Genomic DNA, 14,538 nt, shown 5'->3' with positions numbered 1-14,538 from the left:
ATGAGGTAAGTACGTTGCTTTCTGGGAGGTGAAGTCTTTATTATTTCATCAATTGGATGCGCTTTCATTAAAATGCAAATTCAAGGCTCTCGATGAGCCCCGGGAAGTGTGGCTGCTCTTATCCTCGTCGTGTGCCTCACTGTCAGAGCCCTGTGTATCACGAGCTCCGTGACCTCCATTGTTCGAAGTGGTGCAGGCTTAGCGGCAGGACGGCCGCTTGTTATATCAGGCTCACTGGGGATGTCCAACATGCAAGCCGCACTCGGACACAGGACAGCCTTCCCCAAACCAGCTTTATTAACGGTACAAACAGCCACTCTTTCCAGACAGCATCAGACCGCTGCCCTGACGCGTTTCGAGTTCTCCTCTTCTTCAAAGGGTGGGGCAGTCCGAAAGTGCATGTGTGGGCGTCACCTTCCTTTTGTGCGAGATCGTACGCCATGGATTGGCTTCTCTGAATGAGGTAAGTACGTTGCTTTCTGGGAGGTGAAGTCTTTATTATTTCATCAATTGGATGCGCTTTCATTAAAATGCAAATTCAAGGCTCTCGATGAGCCCCGGGAAGTGTGGCTGCTCTTATCCTCGTCGTGTGCCTCACTGTCAGAGCCCTGTGTATCACGAGCTCCGTGACCTCCATTGTTCGAAGTGGTGCAGGCTTAGCGGCAGGACGGCCGCTTGTTATATCAGGCTCACTGGGGATGTCCAACATGCAAGCCGCACTCGGACACAGGACAGCCTTCCCCAAACCAGCTTTATTAACGGTACAAACAGCCACTCTTTCCAGACAGCATCAGACCGCTGCCCTGACGCGTTTCGAGTTCTCCTCTTCTTCAAAGGGTGGGGCAGTCCGAAAGTGCATGTGTGGGCGTCACCTTCCTTTTGTGCGAGATCGTACGCCATGGATTGGCTTCTCTGAATGAGGTAAGTACGTTGCTTTCTGGGAGGTGAAGTCTTTATTATTTCATCAATTGGATGCGCTTTCATTAAAATGCAAATTCAAGGCTCTCGATGAGCCCCGGGAAGTGTGGCTGCTCTTATCCTCGTCGTGTGCCTCACTGTCAGAGCCCTGTGTATCACGAGCTCCGTGACCTCCATTGTTCGAAGTGGTGTAAATATATATTATCTACTGGCGGTCGCCAGCAGATAGTTATAGTTAGGACCGTGTTTCCATAGGAAATCCGCAACATTCTATTTGGAATAACTTTGGCGCCGGTCTACGAATCCTCGCAAAATTTTCAAAACTAATGGGGCGCTACGCTCCGCTCCTACCCTGAAAGTCTCGGGGGGATTCGTCAAGCGGGGGCTGAGAAAAAAAGGGGGTCCCAAAACGCGTTTTCCCCATGCATTTTTCCATAGGACCTTTAGACACAGCTACAGCCCGAACGGCTGAACAGAATTACTTGAAATTTGGCAGAGAGGTAGTCCTCAGGTCAAGGATGTGCCTTTTGTAGGTCTGGTGTAAATCTGTTCAGTAGGTCCTGAGAAAATAGCATTTAAATCAATATACATATCTGTAAGCGCGCTCCGTGCGCTTACCGTAAGCTTACCGTACGCGTACGGTGCCGTGCGCGAGCTCAATTCTGATTGGTGGTTACATGACTGTAAACTAAGGGTGGGCGTAGTTCGCGAAGTAGCACTTCGCGAAGCTACGCAAGGTGAAGTTCGCACTACGGGCGCTACGCGTAGCACTTCGCGAACTGCGTAGTAACATGTTCGCACTGTGCAAGACGTTGTTTTCAATGATTGCACAGTGCGGACAAGCAACTGGCACTGTGCAATCATTGAAAATGGCATCTTGCACAGTGCGAGCTGTAGTTTTCTGCTGCTCGAGTAGATTTTTACTCGAGCGGCAGCTTTCTCAACGCGAACTGGTAGTTTCTCATCGCGAGCGGTCGCGAGCATACGCGACCCCTCGCAATGAGAAACCTGACCTCCTCGCGTTGGGAATCTCGCCGGGAGGTTTATTTTCCATGCTCGCGATCGCGAACAAGGAAAAAGTCTCGCCGGGATGTCATTTTGCTTGCTCGCGGTCGCCAACTTGACGTTGAGGGCCGCGAGCAAGCAAAAAATGACCGCAGCACTACGCAACACTACGCTACGCGTGTTCGCACTGTGCTACGTGCAGTTCGCGTAGTGCGAAGTAGCGCGAACTTCGCAAACTACGCGAGCGTAGCGTAGTGCTTCGCCCAGGCCTACTGTAAACATTCGAATCGGTCGAAATCCGCCATTTTCTGTCTCTCGCACTGAGAAACAAAGGTGGGGAACGTGAAACGGGGGCAACGAAGAGAGTTGCAGACCCCCTAGTGTTTGTCAGGGGGTCCAAGAAGGACCCAAAAGTACGCAAAAAAAATTTAATAATTTGTAAAAAAAATTGCGGGGTACGCGTACGGTAAGCTTACCGTACGCGCACGGCAAAAAAAATAAAAAAAATAAATAAAGAAGTTACAATCACATTTATTAAATAAATTAAAGGACCTACAAGGGAGAAAAAAACAAATGTTACTGCGTAACAAATGGCGAGGCGCGCACGGCATGGACTGCGCAACGTGGGCACTCGGTGCGCGAAGCGCACCGTGCGCGCAGGGTGTGCACATAGTGAAAAACCAGAAAAAAAAATAAAAAATAAATACATAACTTAGCATTTAAAAAACCGTACAAATTCACTGAAAAAACCATAGGTTTCACACACGTTATAGTTAGGAATTATCATTTACAAAACCTTGCAAATTCACTTACAAAACCATAGGTTTCACACATGTCATAGTTAGCTGTACATTTCACTCGTAAAAAACCAATGAAATTCCACGTTATAGTTAGATCAGGTAACTATAACTTGCGCGACCGCAATCCACAATGTGTAATTTCAGATGTCATCATTGATGTCATGAGTGATGTCACTGACCATGTCATGAGTGATGTACTATGTGACGTCATCAGCAGTTTATTGTGGGCGCGCAAGTTATAGTTACCTGATCTAACTATAACGTGGAATTTCATTGTTTTTTTACGAGTGAAATGTACAGCTAACTATAACATGTGTGAAACCTATGGTTTTTTAAGTGAATATATATATATATATTCACTTAAAAAAACCATAGGTTTCACACATGTTATAGTTAGGTGAATATTTCACTCGTAAAAAACCAATGAAATTCCCCCATTATAGTTAGTTGAGATAACTATAACTCGCGCGCCTGCAATCCTCTGCTCATGACGTCACATATTACATCACTCATGACATGGTCAGTGGCATCACTCATGACATCACTGATGACATCATCCTTGTGATAGAGTGGCGGTCGCGCGAGTTATAGTTATCTCAACTAACTATAACGGGGGAATTTCATTGTTTTTTTACGAGTCCATTCTGCAGCACACATAGAAATAGGAAAACTCCTCTCAGGATTGTTTTTGTGCAGGAAGGTGCCCCTTCCTTCGGCGGGATTTGCACCGGGTTCATGAATCCTGCTGACATTTTTTTTAAACAGGTGGGCTCCTGCGCTTTATTTGCTAGAAGGCCTGGGTGTGCCAGAGGGCAATGCACAATTATCATGTGCCCCAGGGACCGCCACCTCCATGAGTCTTTTTATTAAAACTGCGTGGAGGGCCTCCTGCCCCCCAACACAGCCCCACCTCCCAGGGAAAATCCTTTATTATGGCTGGGGGACATAATGGACCCCCAAACCAAGAGTACCGCCACCTCCTGGAGCGATCTTTTATTATGGGCAGGGTGGCCTCACGGGCCCTTTCCAAGCCCTGGGGACCACCACCACCCAGGGGCTTTAATTTAATTAAAGAAATGTGGGGGAATCCTGCCTCACCACACTGCCCTGGAGAATACCACCTCCCCAGGGCACTAATTATGTTAATGCAGGGGTCCGTTGCAAATCCCGAGCCCCGGGGACCATCACCTCCCTCGGGCTTTAAATGTGTTGGGTGGGGGGCTGTGCGGTCCCCTTCTTTGAGCCCTCCTTGACCCTGGGGACAACCATCCCCCGGGCTGGTTCCGCAATGTCCCAGGGTGCCCACCCCCGGGACATTGCAGTTTGGTATGGCAAGGCAGGAGCTTCCATGAAGCAAAGCAGATTGCTTTTGGGCAAAGGGAGCTGCATGTCATCAGCTTCCTCTGCCCAAAAGCAATGCTGGCTTCCGCAGGAGGCGGGGAGCCGGCAGAGACTGTGGGGCATTGGGGCGTACCCGCAGTCCACAAAAAGAGGCCAGGCCCCAGGGGATAGGGTCCCTGGGGCCAAAAGTGGCCAAGGGCAGGGGGGCCACAAGTCCCCCTCCCATAAAAATTGATTTTAAATAAACAAATAAAAAGAGGCAAAGCCTCTGGGGACGGGGGATCCGGGGCCATAATTGGCCTCAGGAGGGGGGCGACGCGACCTCCCTCCAAAAAAGAAAATGAAAGGCTGATCAGGCCCCTGGGATGGGCTACCCGGGTCCAAAAGTGGCCCGGAGAAGGGGGGTCATGCGGCTCCCCTCCAGTAAAAGTAGAATAAAAAAAAAAAAAGCAAAGCCACGGGAGATGGTTACCAGGGGCCAAAAAACGCCTTTAAATGGAGTTTTTTTTATTTTTTAAAAACAAATAGATTCAGGAGGGGGCAGCGCAGCCCCCTTCCCGTTTTTAAAAATTATATTATTAAAAATGGGTCAAGCCATGGGGGATGAGGTCCCTAGGGCCCACAAATTATTAAGAGAAGGGAGCCACACAGCCCCCCTTCTAAAAAACAAAAAGAAACGAGAAGCCGGCATCTTACCAGAGGCCCCGCCCCCTCCCTGCACCACTCTGCAAACACGCCTCCTGGTGTGTTCTGGGTTGGGGGATTAAGTCCCCATCACTACTGCGGGTTCGTGGGGCCAACTAGGCCACCAGGGACCTCCAGTAAGCCGCACAGAGTGGGATTGCTAAGAGGTGGTACGAGGCATGACCTTTTTTACAACACTCTGCAAATGCACCTCTCTGTGAACTGCTAGTGGGGCAATGAAGTACTTTTGTCTCCTAAAGTGGACTTCATCCCCTGAGTAGCAGTGCACCAAGAGGCACGTTTGCAGAGTGGTGTAAAAAGGGGGCATGGCCTCGGACCACCTCTCAGCAATCCAGCTGTGTGGGGGTTACTAGAGACTACAGGAGGGCTACTTGGCTCCCAGGCACCCTCAGGAGGCAAGGGGACTTCATCTCCCAACCAAGAGCACTCCAGGAGGCACATTTGCAGAGTGGTGGACAAAGGGGGCATGGCCTGTGTCCACCTCTCAGAAATCCCACGTGGGGCTCACTGGAGGTAACAGGTAGGCTAGTTGGCCCCTAAAGGCCCCCAGCAGCGAAGGGGACTTTAATCCCCATCGAAGAGCACACCAGGGCATGCGTTTGCAGACTAGTGGACAAAGGGGGGCGTGGCCTGCTATGAGAACTTACTAATGCTGCTGTATGGAACTTACTGGAGGTAATAGGAGGGGTAGTTGGCCCCCAAGGTTGTCCTTGGAGGCCAACAACCCCTTCTATAACCTCCAGTAAGTCCCACACACACAGTGGTATTGCTAAGAGGTCTTCGGAGGCCATGCCCCCTTTCCTCTACCACTCTGCAAATGCGCCTCCCGGCACACTACGGGTTGGGGGATGAAGTCCACATTTCTCCTGAGGGACTTTGAGGGCCAAGAAGCCCTCATGGTACCTCCTGTAAGTCCTACGCAGGGGTGTCGTACTTTAATATTCGGGACCGCGTAGGGGACAGGGCCCTACCCCTGTCTATCTTGGTATTAGCGAACCGCAAATGGTAAATGCGGCATGTACGAGTGCTTTATATACCGTTCTAGCTATGAATGCACTGTGTACACGTTATTCTGCTCCACTACGCGGGTTCCATTTTGGAAGCAGTGGCCATCTTGTCATTGCCCTCACATAGGCTATAATGGAGTAAATACGGGCCTCACAGTACATGGGCTTTCCCTCTGACTTCTCTGTGACCCGGGCAGCTGGCTCTGCTGCCCTGGGTCAAACCGGTCTCACGAGCTCCCCTTCCTCCGTCCTCCTGTGATTAGCATCAGGGTTTGACCCGTCATAAAGCCCTTTCATTCTACACAATCCCCCGGCTAATCTCTTCCACACCTGCTTGTTCCTGCTTTATGACTTGTTTCCCAAAACAGGAGATGCTCATGTTTATTGGGGGGTCTCTTTACATCAAACGTGGGATCTGAACCTTACTGTGTAAATCATTGTGGGCTGGCCGAACTGGAATGTGGGATGGTCATCATGACTCTGCTTTTTCGTTTGTAATGTATACCTTTATATGGCCATATCGTAAACCAAGGAATGTGTGCCTGGAGCATGATATTTTGTACTTAAGGAGAAGTCCGTTCCTATGATTTTCAGCAGTCTCCTGAGAACATACACGCTGTTGTACTTCTAGGATACCTGTCATTGGTCTGCAGCCAATAAACGATTCTTTGACTTCACCCAGAAGACTCTGTGTTTCTGTAGGTCCGGAACAGGGTGAAACCCAGAAGTCATAGGGTGTGTGCCCCTGCACCGCTGGGTCTAAAATACCCAGTACTTCAGTTTGGCGCCCAACTCGGGACGATTTCAGCGGTACCAGTCCAAGCCAGAGGTTCGTGAGGAGCTTCGTGTGGAAATTCCGGAGGAAGGCCGCCACTTCATCGACCCCTGCATGTCGACGTGGTCCGAAAGTCTTTTCTGCGAGGTTCTCCGCGTCCCGACGGCTACGAAGGACTGCTGCCCTGATTAATCGACCTGTTTTGGACCCTTGACGAGTTTTGAGAGAGCGAAACAATCGAGAGAGTCTTCTGGTGACGCCATCGATCAGCAATATTCAGTTAAGTATAAGTGGAGCGTCTCCCATTTGTTTTGGTATCCTTCGGGATCATTTGAATTAGTACTTTGGAGTTTGCAAACGCCAAAACCAGAGGACTCGTGTATTCACGAGGCTATCGTAATCGATAATCCTTTGACGTTTGGATCTAGACTAGTGAGCGAAGATGCCTGGTTCTGGACTATTTGGTAGATTATTCTGTTTGGGTTGTGGAAAAGATTTCCAGCTAGAGGAATCATGTCCGGTTCCTCCGGTTGGAACTCCAACTTATGAGCTCTATGTGAAACATGGCGTAGGCCCCATTGCATATAACGAAGTGTGGATCCACTACACCAGGAAAGATGGTGTTTTAAAATGGCCCCAAAATGGTAGTTTTGATACCGATATTTTAGATAATCTGGAAATTAAATTGTTTAAGAAGAAAGCCCGGCCGGCGATGTTTGACTCTTTCCGCTTATGGCGAAAGGAAGCCAAACAGAAGGAAATTAAGTTAGCGAAAAAGAATAAAAGAGAGAGAGGTATGTCAGTAATGCAAGCAGCTGTACAATTTAAAGACAATGAAGAGGAGCAAATGAATGAGCAATTGCACAGGCAGCGTAAGTTAGGGATTGACAAATGTTACCCAGCTTTGCCACATTCTAAGCAGGATGAGTCAGAAGAAAAGGAGAAAGATCCCTTGATGTCACATTTGTTGAGTTCGCCACCCCCGTATGCTCAAACTGCCACGGCGCCTCCCCAGCTTGTAAATATGCCGCCTCCAGTGCATATACTGCAAGCCTTGCCGCAACCGCCAGTTGCTTTGCAGCCAGTTCCTATTCCTGTAGCGCAGCCCTCTCAAGCGCCGCCAGTTGTGCTTCCGACTGCCCCCGCACTTCCTGCGACTTTGCCTAATCCAGTAACTGCCTCCCCTAACACTCTTCCTTCCACCACTCCAGTACCTGTCTCTACATCCTCTTTTCTTCCCTCTGTTTTTCCCCCTGTTCTCGCCTCAGCTTCTCCTTCAGCGCGACAGCGCTTAGCTAATGTGGTTACTACATTAATGTCTCCTCTCTTTGGGTCATCTGGTGCAACTCCTGGTGTACAGCGTAAGCAGTTGCGCAGCCAATTGCCTAACCCCGATGAGAAAAAGGTAATAGATCACATGGCGCGTAGATGGATCGTTTTTCCTTCACTTTATGATGTGGAATCAGTTGTCAACACTTTCCATCAATGGGATGCCCCTAAACAGAGATATGTGTTCGAGAAAATGTGCGAAATTCTCTGTGAAGAATTGGAGGATAGTGGTAAAAATCCGAACCCGCAGGAGTTGTGTAGAGTGAGGTTCGATTTTGGAACTGGTATAATTGTGGACCGCGAAGTAGATAAAGCAGTTGCGGTTGTATTGTCACTTAGGAATGACGATTGCCAACAGTCATTGTTTGAACAAGAGGTCCTTGTGGGGAAAAAGGCAAAAGCGCGACAATACCCCATGAGAGAAGTTCCCCCGGTATGGAAGGAAGCGGTTGCAGCTGTCGGTGGTAACCCCGCTGTGGCAGCGCATTTCCAGCGTGTTTGGGTGCATGTTCCATGGAAGCGCTCTGAGGTGTTAGCGCTTAAGCAGTCCTTACCTGATCCCCGTAAGAACCCAGCAGGTTATTATAAAGAGTTGTCACAGACGGCAGGGTCATGCATTATGAATCTGGCCGATATAGACATGTTGTTTGGCAATGTTGTTCCACAGCCTCTATGGGGATCAATTCGTAATGTAGATCACAATGCAGAACTAGGGGATACATGGGCCAACATTGTTGCTGCTGATGCTAGACAAACTGGTGGTGCGAAACCAGAACCTTTAGTAGCTGAACTGCCTGGTAGAATCATCACGTATATGAAGACAATAATGCCTGCGATGCGCGTAAATTGGGACAAGTTATCTGCATGCAAGCAGAAGAAAGATGAGACAGTGTCAGACTTCTTTACTAGGTTTGAAGAAACGTTTATTGACCACAGTGGGCAGGATATGAGTACTGAGGGTGGCCAACGGTTATTTGTGGATAAGTTTGTGCAGAATCTACTTCCTGACCTGTGTAAAAAGTTAAAAGATTCAGAGAGTTCCTGGGCTGTTTCTTCTTCAGCGCAAATACTGGCTACTGCACAGTATTATGAAAATAGAGATAAGGACGAGAAAGATAGAACAGAAAAGAAAACGAAGGAACTAAAGACAAAGGTCCTTTTACAGCAGGCCTATCCGCCACGTGGAGGTCAGAATAATTATAGACAACCACAAGGTGTCTATCACCAACCCCAACAGTTTCAGAACAACCAGCAAATGAATGGGTATTATCAACCACGTGTCCCTGTAGGTCCCAACCAATGTTCATACTGCAAAGAGGAAGGTCATTTTAAATATAGTTGCCCTAAATTAATGCAGCGGAACGGTAATATGTATGGCGCAAGAGGTAGGGGTGGTCAGCAAGCTCCTAGAGGCAGAGGGCGTGGAAATGCTCCCCAGAACGCGCGTCCTCTGCCGCCTCAAAGTGCCATCAATAGCTTTGATCAGCAAGTTAACGCGATTAGTAATACGGCCCAGTATTATAATAATGATTATTATGCAGAGGACGGTGATGCAGAAAGTAATGATTACTAGGACAGCCATAGACAGAGAGAGGGAGTTGTTTCAGTGCCAGTGGATCAGAGTGGACCGTATGTTGAGGTGACGACAGCAAATGTAACGGAGCCTTTTCTGCTAGACACTGGTGCTGCAAAGACTTCAATCATGCATTCAAAACTCCCTGGCGCACCTTTGTCTGGCGATATAAATGTTTCAGTAGGTTTTTCTGGCGCCCCAGTTAGGAACCCGATTTCCTGTCCCATGTCACTTTCTGTTGGACCTTGCAAGCTGAAAGCACCCCTGATCCTGACAACAGGTTGTGGTGAGAATTTGCTGGGATTAGATTTGTTGAAAAGATTACACGCTACACTGTATTGTTCTCCTTCAGGAGTACAACTTACATTAGGCAAGAAAGTGATTTCCCCAATGTATTTGTCTAAAAACACGATGCCACCTGAATTGTCATCCCTTCCGGATGCCCTTTGGGCTATTGGTCCCAATGACGTGGGCCTCTTAGAGATACCGCCATATGTGGTGACTTTAAAGGCTAATGTCAGACTGCCACGTATTCCCCAGTACAAGATCTCTAATGAAGGGCAGAAAGCATTGTTAGACATTGTCAGCGACTTGATTAATAAGGGTGTGATTGAAGAGACAAGAGGCAACGTTTGCAATAGTCCGATTTTACCTGTCTTAAAACGAACGGATCCTTCACAGCCACCTGTTTACAGGTTTGTGATTGATCTTAGAGAGGTTAATAAGATTGTTGTGCCACAGTTTCCGGTTGTCCCCGATATAACTGCCTTGTTAACGATGATTCCAGCCTCTGCTGCATGGTTTTCGGTGATCGATTTAAAGAATGCTTTCTTTAGTATCCCAATTGCAGAAGAGAGTAGAGATATTTTTGGGTTTAGTCTGGGAGGCCGAAGCTTCCGCTTCAAACGCGCTCCCCAGGGCTACTGTGAGAGTCCATCCATATACAGTCAGGCTTTGAAAGCGCAGCTTGATGCACTTGTTTTACCTAGTGGCGCTATCCTGATTCAGTACGTGGACGATTTACTGATCGCCGCGGATACTGAGAAGATCTGTAAAGAAGCCACATTGTCACTGTTGCGCCATTTATCCGCTTTCCATCACAAAGTGTCTCTCTCTAAGCTGCAATATTGTCGACAAGAAGTGACCTACTTAGGTCATCTCTTATCGAAGGAGGGAAGGAAACTGACCCCAGAAAGAATTCACGCCATTGCACAGTTGAGTGTGCCAAAAACACAGAGAGAAGTACGTGCTTTCTTGGGCATCACTTCATACTGTAGGCATTGGATCCCTAGTTTTTCTTTATTGGCAAAACCTTTGTTAGCCTTAACATGCAAAGACACACCGAATCCTATCCCATGGTCTGAAGAGTGCCAGAAAAGTTTTGTGGAATTGCGTAATGCATTATGTTCAGCACCTGTGTTGGGTACCCCCGACTACAGTAAGCCTTTTACATTGTATGTTCACGAGAAAGATGGATGTGCGTTGTCAGTGTTAACACAGCCTTTTGGTGACAGACCGCGCCCATGCGCATATATTTTTCATCTACCTTGGACCCTGTAGCGAGGGCATTGCCAAGCTGTCTGAGAGCGACAGCTGCTGCAGCGATGTCTATCCGACAATCTGCTGGTTTGGTAATGGACAACACATTGATTGTTATGGTTCCACATGCCGTGGACACATTATTAAATAGAACTAAGACACAACACTTGACTAGTGCACGATTATCGGGCTACGAACTTACACTGTTAGCTAATCACATACACATAAAGAGATGCAATACGCTGAATCCAGCTACGTTGTTGCCAATTCCAGCAGACTCAGATGAGATTGAGCAACATGACTGTCTGTTCAGGACAGAAGAAGAGACGAAAGGGAGAGTGGATCTAAAAGATACTCCCCTGACTGAGTGTGATGGCACTTTATGGGTAGATGGGTCCTGTTTCAAGCTCCCTAATGGTGACACGACTGCTGCCTATGCTATCACGACTTTGCACACGGTCGTGGAAACTGCGCGAGTGCCACATAATTCGGCCCAAGCAGCGGAATGAATCGCCCTCACGAGAGCATGTGTGTTGTCTGAAGGAATGAGAGTGAACATATACACAGATAGCCAGTACGCCTTTGGCGTAGCTCATAATTTTGGGCGTTTGTGGAAAGAGCGTGGGTTCCTGACGTCGCATGGAGCTAAAATTCAGAATGGCAAGTTGGTGAATGATCTCCTTGAGTCACTGACCCTACCGTTGCAAGTTGCGATCATGAAATGCAGTGCGCACAGGAAAGTCACAGATGATGTTGGACGTGGGAATGCGTTTGCTGATGAGACCGCGAGAGAAACAGCACAGAATGTAAAGACTAGAATGTATGTTGCAGGCCCCGCAAGATGGGTTAATGATGTGGGAATGTGTGAGAACACAATAGAGAGTGTGAAGTTGCTTCAAGCTGAAGCCACAGAAGAAGAGTTAAGCAAGTGGAGAGAAAGTATGGGTAAGTTGGATGAGAATGGTTGTTGGATTGATCTGACAGAACATAGGCGATGGTTGTTGCCTGATGCATATGTGCTTCCAGTGGTTACCATGGCACATGGAATGGCACATATCAGTACGAAAGGTATATGCAAGTTGTTGGCTCCAGTATGGCAGAATGCTGGGATTCCCAAGTGTGCAGAGAATGTGGTCAAGAATTGCATAGTATGCTTGAAGTACAACCCTGGTAGGGGAACCCCAACTCCGGCTGGTCACTTTGCACCCCCATCATGTCCATTTGAAGTTTTGCAGCTGGACTTTATTCACATGGAAAGATGCAACAACCTGAAATATGTACTGGTGGTTGTTTGCGCTTTCTCAAAATGGATTGAGGCTTATCCTCTGAAAGATAACACTGCCCTATCCACAGCCAAAGCCCTTGTGAAAGAGTTTTTCCCTAGGTTTGGGATGCCAAGAATGGTGTGGTGTGATAACGGAAGTGAGTTTGTGGGTAAAGTGATGAAGAATGTATGTGAAGGGCTAGGGATAAAGCAGAAGTTCCACGCTGCAAATCACCCCCAATCAGCTGGATTAGTAGAACGCTACAATGGAGCCTTAAAGCTCAAGCTGGCTAAAATCCAGGCGAGCACCGGTCTTAAATGGCCTGACGCTCTACCTCTAGCACTCCTGTCCACCAGAATGACCATACACTCACGAGTGGGACTTAGTCCCTATGAGGTCGTCTTTGGCCGCCCGGCTAATGTATGGGGCGTGCCAAGACCGGCGAAATTTAGCGAAATAGAGCATCCAGTACTGCTCGATTACCTGTATGATTTGACGGTTAAACTGCGTGTTTTGCACCAACAGGTACATGATACTCTTCCCCAAGCCTCTGAACCTCCTGGACACCCTATCAACCCTGGCTCGTGGGTCCTGGTCCGAAACTTCCAGCGCAAGAGCAACGACGAGCCTCGCTGGATCGGCCCTCATCTTGTTCTTCTTTCAACAAGATCAGCAGTGCGAGTGAAAGGGAAGAAGCACTGGATTCATGGTACCCACTGCAAAGTAGTCCCTTTGCCTCTGCCATATGACCAGTGGGTCAAGGAGGGTATCGCCGACTCAGAGACAAACATTGTACCTCGTTTTGCACCATTCAGTGACGCACGCTTAAAAGGCACAGTTTCAGACCAAGAGAGTGACAATATTCTGCAGGAAGCTGTGCCACCATCAAATCGATTGGACACCACTGAGCCTGAACTTTTGTTTCAAGACCAAACAGCACCTGGCCGTCTCCGCTATAATTTGAGACCTAGGCCCATGGACAAATAAAGATTTCCTCATTATTTCCCTTTTGACATTTTTGCTCTCCCATCTGAAGGACTTTCTTGATTTTTGTTTTTCGAACCACCATCCGGGTTCTGCCACAGGGTCGCGGTGCCAAGACTTTGGGGTACAGGCCGAAGACGCTAGGTCGACGGTTCTGGTTGGTCTAGGGCGTTTCCCTGGACTGACAGGCGTACTCTTTAGCAGAAGAAACTCATCCGCCGCGAGCGGCCCGAGTAGAGGATGGAGTTTTTTAAGATGGAGAGACCGATTGAGGAAATGAACTTTAACGCAAGGATGTGTAGAATTGTAAAAAGTAAATGTTTTGTCTTTTTGTGCCTTTTTACACTGTGTAGTATCATAATGTTTATTGTAGGATTTGTGTTTTTCTCCGCTCAAAAGCCCATTGCACCCACTCAACAGCCTATATCTCTTTCTACTGCCTCCTCTCACTCTTTTCACCCTTTGCCTGAGCACGAACAGACCAGACGATCAGAGTTCGTAAATAACTCGTTTATCCAGCTCTTGCACCAGCACCAACTAGTAATGAATACGACCAATTGCTGGGTGTGTGGGTTAATGCCCCATACCATTAACAAGGGTATTCCCTACCTGGTGCTACCGTACAGTTACAATGGATCGTCATGGGCATTCCAAACCATGTTTCTCTATGCCCTAGATACATACTCCCCTCGCCAACCGCGTTCCATCAGACCTATCACCAATAATAAGGCTTTGATGAAAGGAGTTGCCGATATGAGTAGAGATATTGATGCATACTCATCCATTCCCAAAGAAGAGCTGAGACCTTATGTAGGATGGAACGCGACGGGGTATAGTATTAGTCTGGGTGAAAGACAGCGAAAAATCTCATCTCCAATCTGGGTCGTACCCCACATGGGTCGGTTCTGCTTACAGGGTAATGGTCAGAATCCTAGAGCTCAACTGGGAAGAAGTGACTGTACTGAAACGTACACTTTCCCGTCACAGTTTTCCCCTGCGTTTCTAGCTGCCAAGGGCACATATTTCATCTGTAATGACCGAGCATATACATGGCTGCCCCCTGATTTCTCGGGCACATGTTATATTGCGAACTTGCTACCGCCGACATTTACTGCCGCCTCTGACTATCACAAGACCAGAGTTGTGAGAGGTGTGATTAGTAAGGAAGATACTGCCGGTCAGGAAGCAGGAGACTTCTTCTTGGGTTTCCTGCCGTTTTGGGGACCTATGGTCAATAGTAGGAACCTGAGACAGCTGACACGTGTGGTTGAATCCACTGTCAATGTAACGGCTGGTG

The sequence above is a fragment of the Triturus cristatus genome, chromosome 4_1, assembly GCF_964204655.1.
Source record: "Triturus cristatus chromosome 4_1, aTriCri1.1, whole genome shotgun sequence".
Classification (NCBI taxonomy): domain Eukaryota; kingdom Metazoa; phylum Chordata; class Amphibia; order Caudata; family Salamandridae; genus Triturus; species Triturus cristatus.
This window is presented reverse-complemented; position numbering follows the sequence as displayed.